Consider the following 8,766-nt stretch of genomic DNA (forward strand, 5'->3'; position numbering starts at 1 on the left):
ACGAGCACCGTTGATTTCATTTCTCCAACAAGGAGTTCTGTCAGTCAACCGGAAACAAGCACGCATGATGAAAAAGAGAATCGACTGGTTCACATTAGTGGGAGATCATTTATACAAGAGTCTCTTTTCTCGTCCGCTGTTCAAATGTGTCAGGTCAGATAATATATAATATATTCTACAGGGAGTGTATCAAGGTTCATGTAGAAATTATCCGGGCGGACAATCACTCGTTCGGAAGATTCTATTAGCTAGATATTTTTAGCTCACTCTATACATTGACTCAGATAGTCTTGTAGTAACTTATTTATCATGACAAAAACATCAAAACATTCCTTACCGACCCACGGAGTTATTGAAGACCTCGATTATCTCCTACTTGTTCAACCAATGGGGAATGAATATTGTAGGATTTTTTGTGATGACGTCCAATCAGAGAAGGTTCCTGTTGGTAACTGTGGATTATTTCTTCAAATGGATGGAAGCAGAGCTGTTGGCTAAGATAACCGAAAAGATGGTCATCAAATTCTTGTGGCAAAACATCGTATGTCATTTTGATATTCCTTGTAAGCTTGTCTCGGATAATTGACTATAATTTCAAGGGTAGAAAATCCAAGAATGGTGCTCAAGCCATAACATTCTGCAAACCTTCACTTCCGTGGCTTACCCCAGAGCAACGACTAGGCAGAGGCCACTAACAGAAAAATTATCCGAGGGCTTAAAACCAGATTCGATCATATGGGAGGAAGTTGGGTCGTCGAATTACCTAGTGTGTTGTGGGTGCATCGTACGACGCCTCGAGAGGCCACATGTATAACATATTTTCATTTAGTTTATGGAGGAGAGGCAGTTGTACCTGTCAAAGTGGGCATAGAGTCTGATCGGGGACAATTATATGATGAAGGTAATTCTGATCAACATCTTATGGAGCTTGATATCGTAGAAGAATCAAAGACAAAGTAGCTGCTTGGCTAATGGCTCATTCATAGTGAATGAAGCAGAACTATAATCGAAGGTTCATCCCAAGATTTTTTCAGGTCGACGACTTAGTTTGAAAGTTGGTTAAGTCAGTCGGTGATATTAATAAATTGAAGTCACAGTGGGGTGGACCATACAAGGTGGTGCGAAAGCTTGACTCGGGTTCTTATTACCTTCAGGATGCGAATGGGAAGAACTTGGATCGGCCTTGGAGTGCGAATCATCTATAGTTCTATCGAGCTTGAGAGTATGTTTTTACTAAATAAATGTACCTTATGAAATTTGATGCTTAATAAATGCAAGCAAAATTCACTCAGCATAACTAAGTCCTAGACTCTCAAACGGATCGGCCGAGTTATTATAAGTGAGCATGCTCTCATGACTAAATCGCAGACTCTTGAACTATTCGACTGGGTTATAAGTCAGCTTACTCTCATGCCTAAGTCCTAGATTCTCAAGTCAATTGGTTGAGTTATAAGTGAGTGTACTCTCATGACTAAGTCCCAGACTCTCGAGCTGTTCGGTTGAGTTATAAGTAAGATTGCTCTCACGACTAAGTCCCAGACTGTCAAGCCATTAGGTAGAGTTATAAGTGAGCGTACTCTCACGACTAAGTTCTAGACTCTTGAGCCGATCGGCTGAGTTATAAGTGAACTTGCTCTTACACCGAAGTCCCATACTCTTGAAGCCGAGTTGTAAGTGAACTTGCTCTCGCTACTAAGTCCTAAACTCTCCAGCTGATCGGTCAAGTTATAAGTGAGTTTGCTCTCAAGACTAAGTCTCAGACTCTTGAACCGATCAGATGAGTTATAAATAAGTTTGCTCTCATGACTAAGTTCTATACTCTCGAGCCGATCTACCGAATTATAAGTGAGCTTGTTCTCACGACTAAGTCCTAGACTCTTGAGCCATTCGGTCCAGTTATAAGTGAGATTGCTCTCATTATTAAGTCCCAAACTCTCGAACCGATTGGTCGAGTTATAAGTAAGCTTGCTCTCATAACTAAGTCTCAGATCCTTAAGCTGATCGATCGAGTTATAAGTGAGCTTGCTCTCACGATTAAGTCCCAGACTCTCGTGCTGATCGGCTAAGTTATAAGTGAGATTGCTCTCACAACTAAGTACCAGACTCTCGAGCTGATCGACCGAGTTATAAGTGAATTTGCTCTCACGACTAAGTCCTGGACATTTTAATTATGAAGCTATTCGTTCAAAGTTTCTTAGAAAGTCTAAGTGATTCTTTCCTGAGTGGATAGGTGTTTAAATACTATTTGCAGAAGGGCAACCAAATATTGCTAAGTAAAATAAAAGAAAAGATAAGGGAAAATAAGGAAAGACAGAGTATATTTGAGGCATGAAGATTTTTCTGGTTATAAAAAAAATATACATAGCTAAGCAGCATAAATTATTAAGTTTTTTACATTCACTTGATAAAATTCTAAGAAGAATATTAAGCAAAATCAGGAAAAGCGTTCGTTGGAACATCTTCAAAGATCATATGACGCTTGATGAAATTTTAGGGGACATCAGTGGTCAGGTAGCCGCCTCCCTCAGCTTCTTGACGACCCCGTCTATGTCATAGCTGAACATTTTAGTGGTCTGATTGGCTAGCATTTGATTAAAATTTCTGGAGTGTAAGTATTCGACTCTAAAAGCTTCTAGCCGATCAGGCTCTCCCTCTTGATATTTGGCAAATTCAACCTTGGAATCTTCTAACTAGGCCTTCAGAGCCTCCAGCTCGACATTTTTCCTAGTGATAGCCCGTTGGAACTCACCAGTTGAAGCTCCTGTGTAGCTTGTTCAGCCGTTCGACTAACTTGTTCGATAAGGAGAGCAACCTCTATTTCCTCTATCTTCTTGGCCAAAATCCGGGCCTCTTTTTTTTTATATCCAGGTCCTCGATGACCCTATGTTTTCTTGTTTTGGCCTAGTGAAGGCGCAACTCATAATTTTGGGCTTGCTTCATAAGTTTTTTGAGCTGGACAGCATGGCTATGGTTCTTATCTTTCTCCACAGTGAGAGCCCGCTCGGACCCCGACAATTGTTCTGACTAAATACCCAACTCTTTCCTTAATTGAGTCAGTTCTTTAGACATCCGCTTGGCCGAAGCTTGCATTTTACTCATTCCCTCGACTAAGTCCTATAGGAGCCTATGCTCATGGCTCAACTTGGCCAATTTCTGGCACATGATCAGGGCATCTATCCAAAACTGTCAAAGTAAAAGAACGGTTAGTTGAATCATACCAAAGAATATAAGTGTTTGAGTGCCAAGTAAGCTTAGCCTAGTGGAGTATTGACCGAAGCGATTGGTGAACTCCTCTGGCGAGCTCGTCACCATTGAGCTCGAGCATCTGCCCAAGTTTGGGCAAAGGGGCTTTGAATTTTTGATTTTGTGTTCTAAGGTGTGCGATTCGCTCAGGTCTAGGTATCGTCATTCATCAATAGGCAGCCTAAGGATGGTCATGATTCTCCTATGTCTAACCGACTCGTTGGGTTCCGAGCTGGACCTAGTCAGGGACTTGGTGGTAGCAGCTGAGTGTATTATGGAGACGGTCGTGCAGGCTGGGCCGGGTGGCAACAGAAAGGCGATCGGTTGTGTCGGAATAGCTTCGATTGAAAGTGCAGAAAAGGAGGGCGTCCGGTCAGATGAGGTTGAAATAGGTCGATCGATTGCAACCTTAGGGATCGTCGAAGTGTAGTTCTCAGCCCGTTCAGATAGAGCTCAGGCTAAAGTAGGCCGATTGATTGCAGTCTCATGAATCGTCGAAGTGGAGCTCTCAGCCTGTTCAGATGGAGCTCGGACTACAAAGGTTGCAGTAAAAGCTTGAGGTAGAGATGTGATCAATTGGACTAGTGTGGTTGCTTAGCGTCTTTTGTGGCATCGGTGGAGGATCAGTGGTTCTACGGAAGTAGCGGACTCTAAGGGGACAACTTCCGGCAGCATGGACGATCGAGGTGGGGGAAATTCTTCAGTGTTGGTGGCAGAGTCGCGTCCGGCGACTCGGCTTGTCTCTTCCTCGTCGGTTGGCTCCTTAGATGGGCCGATTGGCAACAACTATGGCTCTCTAACTCTGCTTCTCCTCGGGCCTCCAGTTCCTCATCCACCAACTTTGTGGAGTCCCCAACAAAGCATTCCACATTGTCTTAGTTTCAAAATAGAAAGAAAAATCCTTTAGATACAACAGAATTAAAAGAAGGAAAATCTCACCGAAGCGGTCGGGTAGGCGGGTTCGGATAGGACTCAATCTGAACATATATAACACCTCCTCGGTTAGCATCTTGACGATGTGATATTTCAGACCCGCTAGCTGAGTAGAGGCTTCAAGGTAGACCGACTCCCATTTGAACCTGCTCAGCTCGAGAGGATTGGACAACTCCATTTGTCACCTAATCGAGAAGGTAACGGTTGGTCTAATCGGAGAAAAAATAATGGAATTTTTAGCCTTTGTCAGACGTGAACATTTGTCAAAAAATACAGTACCCACTTGGACTTGAAAAATAAAAAATCTCGGTTCAGATTTTTTAGGATAATAAAAGTAATAGAAAATCTAGGGGTGCAATGGGAATCGGTACAGTCAAAATATGACTATCACTCTACACAATATCCTAATTTAATTGGGAGTTAATTGCTGCAAGGGATGTGGAAATATGAATAGACGACAGTGAAGAAGGGGTGTAAGGGGAAGCGGAGATCAGCCATGAATTGGTCCTTAAAGAAAGTAATGAAATCGACCAAAGGAAGATTGGTGCAGTAGTAGCTTAAGGGATTATGATACGATAGAGGGAGGAACATGATAGTTGTGTCGCATCTCTTCCACTTCCTCGCCATTGAAATCGGAGGTGGTGGAGGTGTACCATAGCCCATGGATGGCAATGAGTGAATTGAAAGTCATGGGAGAAAATAAAAAATGGATAGAAAAGAGAAGGAAAATGGACTTACGAGGGAAATGAGAGCTTGAAAAAATGCTGGCGATGGCAAGCAGAGAGCAAGGGAACGAAAAAGAAGAAGAAGACTAAGAAGAAACGTGAAAATAGTGAAGTAACGTCATTGTAACAAACCTTAAAAACCCTAGTAATATGTCGGAGAGTCGTTTGATCAATTGCTTAGAAAAGTGAGATTTTATCTAGAGCGTTGAATTTGAACAAGCAGCCATCACATCAAATCGTAACAGTTGCCTATCACATCAAATATTCTTCTATGCAGGCATGCAACTGTTAGAGTGTATACTGAAAGCCTAAGCTTTGTAAACATTCATTATGAATAAAGAATCACATTTGGTCAAATTTTCTACATTTAGTTGTAGTTGTTCAATTAATTTATATTGTAGATAATATAGTATGTGGTGTCACATACAGAAGATGATATTATCAGTACCTTATAAATTATAAACAGTAGCTCACGACCAAAATGGAAAGGAACAAACCATTAGAAGGTCGTAGTGTAATTAGGTGTCAGTTTATCTTGACTGTATAATTACACTAGTACACTCAGAGTGTATTGAGTAGGACCATTTGAGGTCGTTTCTTTTATACTGACTTTATAAAGAAACAAAGACCTCGGTTATTATGGAAGTGTGTGCTCTTAATCCTAATATAATAACAAGCACATATATTTGATATTAATTTCTTTAATTTATCAATGGGTGAGATTTAGTTCGATAAATCAACAAGCCCGATAAATTGGGAAATGATATCACTTATAGTGTGTGTTGTTGATTATAGAAGGAAACTGTGTCCTAGAGATACTAGGTTGATAATGTCCTCAAGAGGAGCTCATAAGGATTGTCATGTTAAACCCTGCAAGTGGACTTAGTCCGACATGACGATAAGGTTGAGTGGTACTACTCTTGGACTTAGATATTAATTAAATGAGTTGTCAGTAACTCACTTAATTAGTGGACATTCGATATCTTAAACACAGGGAGACTAACACACTCATAATAAGAAGGAGCCCAAAAATGTAATTTGGGATTAGTGCGGTAGTTCAATGATAGTTCTCTAGTGGAATGAATTATCATTGATAAAATTAAGTTGTGTGTTCGAGGCGAACACGGGATGCTTAATTTTATCGGGAGACCAAAACCAATTTCTCCTCTCGGTCCCTATCGTAGCCTCTTATTTATAGAGTTCTATACCCACCTTATATACCCACCCAATAGGGGCCGGCCAAGCTAGCTTGGGAACAAGCTAGGGCCGGCCTAGGTATAAAATTGGGTGGCCGACCCTAGCTTGAACCCAAGCTAGTAGGGCCGGCCAAATTAAAATAAAAAAGAAATTTAATTTTAATTTTTACTATTATGTGGAAGATATAATTTAAAGAGAATTAAAATTAAAATATCTCTCTTGTAAAAGATCTACAAAAGATTAAAGAAAGATATTAGATCTCTTTCCTTATTTGTAGATTGGAGAGATGTTTTATTTTTCTCTTTAAAATTATTCACATGTTAATAAAATTAAAATTATAGAAATTTCCTTTTATTAACCATGAAGAGATTTTTAAAGAGAAATTTTATTTTTAAAATTTTCGGAAACAAATAAGGAAAGTTTTAATTGTTGATTGAAACTTGTCCAATTTGCTTCCTCTTGATGTGGCCGGCCATTAGAGTTTATTTGGGAAATTTTATTTTATTTTTCTCAAATAAATCATGTCAAGGAAATTAAGGAAATTTTATTGTAAATAAATTTCCTAATTTGCCTAAGCCAAGGAATATAAAAGAAGGGGTAGGGGTGCCTTCATGAGACACAACATCTATTATTTCTCTCCCTCTTTTGTTCCTTGGTGTGGCCGGCCAACCTCTCCCTCTCTTCCTCTTGTGGTGGCCGAACCCTACTCTTCCATTGGAGCTCTTGTGGTGGCCGGATACTACTCGGAGAAGAAGAAGAAGAAGGAGAGAAAGCTAGCATCTCTTGGAGCTTGGTTAGTATTTTGATTTTCTTCCTTGGTGAAGCTTCCTCTTTGTTGGTCGAACCTAGCTAGGAGGAGAAGAAGGTGATTGGTGGTTTCTCGTCTCGGGAGATCGTTGCCCACACAACGTCCGAGGTTAGAAGAGGAATACGGTAGAAGATCAAGAGGTTTTTCTACAAGGTATAACTAGTAATTTTTATTTCCACATCATGCTAGTTATTTATGGAAATAATACCAAATACAAGAGGCTTACGTTCTAGTATTTCGAATATGTTTTTCGATGTTGTGTTCTTTTGTTTTCTTTCTTTTCCTTGTGATTTGATTGTTCTCTTTGGTTAACCTAAAGTTATTTTAGGAAATTAAATATTAGCTTTCTATTAAAGGTTTTGTCTAGTCAGTGGTGGTTGCTCCCATATCCAAGAAGGTCATGTGCCTCGCCACGTCAGTACTGGGAACCTTTTATGGAAATTAATATTTAATGGAATTAATAACTTAAGGAGACTTGGGTCGAACGTGTTAAGTTCCGCAGGAGATCCAAGTCAAAACCTAAAAGAACAAATAGATTAAGTTTTGGATCAAACGTGTTAAGTTCCGCAGGCGATCCAAAATTTAATTTAAAAGAACACATGGTAGCTAGGAAAAGGTTCGACCTTTGTACAAAATTTTTGTACAGTGGAACCTATAGGTTTCCGAGTAGCAACCAACAATTGGTATCAGAGCTAGGGTTTTGCCTCTGTGTATTTGGTATTTAGTTTAATTATGCACATGTCATACATAATTTAGGCAGGATAATAGTAGGATGTGCTAACTTTGTGGATGCAGGATCCAACTATTATGGCTTTTAGTTAATTATGTGTGTGATTAGACCCTTGGACATGTCAAGGGCAATTTATATGTGTGTGCATGATTGTATTAAAATACAGCAGGAGCTGTATTTAGTTTTATTAGGATTTTATTTTTGATCTAGATACATGTACATTCCTTTTATGGAATATAGGATCAAAAATGTAAAATTCTATTTATGTCGCGGATCGAATCTTGCAAAGCGTGGAACCTTCTAAGGACCAGAGGCGCAGCGGAACTAGGAGCAAGATGGATGCGACAGCTAGACCCGGAGGCAGTGGCCAAATATGGCAGCAGCTTGGGATGACAACACACGGAGGACAATTAAGAGATAAAAGCCATAATAGTTGAAAATTAAATTTTCTATTTATTGCTTTTATATTGTGCTGTGTGTGCATGTTAGTTTACAAGTTTAGTAGGCTAGCATAGTTAAAATTCCTCATTTATAAATAACTAAGTGGGAGAGGGATTTTTAAATAAATCCCATGGTCTCCATTACTGGTTTGTAAGTGATGCAAACAAGTTTGCGCGTTGGCTCTGAGTGTCTTCCTCCATAACGGATGAGCTTGTTTGTGGATCAAGTAATGTGATCTTCCCCAACGGAAGGGGCATAATCTTATTAATGGACTTAGTGTCAAGTAATGGTATACACTTAGACACATCTAATAGTATCCTCCCCAACGGAGTCACTATTATTATTTGTGTGACCAAATAATACCAACTATTAATTTTATTTGTCAAAAAGTTAGGTTGACAAGACAATAAAATTAATGGGTTAAAACCCTCCTTTTACAAATGATGAATTTGTATACGTCCACACTAACGTGGCATACAAAATTCACGGTGTGATGAGGTGTTGGTTAATTTAAAATAGTATTGTTTGAGGAATCAATATTATTCTAAATTTAGAGTTCTGACCAAAAGTTATTTGTGATTCTTAGGATGACTTTCAATCCACTGTCCATCATACTTCAACAAAATAGACTTACTGGACCTAATTACATAGATTGGAAAAGGAACCTGGACATTGTTCTGACTGCTGAA

This window comes from Zingiber officinale, chromosome 6A (assembly GCF_018446385.1).
Source record: "Zingiber officinale cultivar Zhangliang chromosome 6A, Zo_v1.1, whole genome shotgun sequence".
Lineage (NCBI taxonomy): Eukaryota > Viridiplantae > Streptophyta > Magnoliopsida > Zingiberales > Zingiberaceae > Zingiber > Zingiber officinale.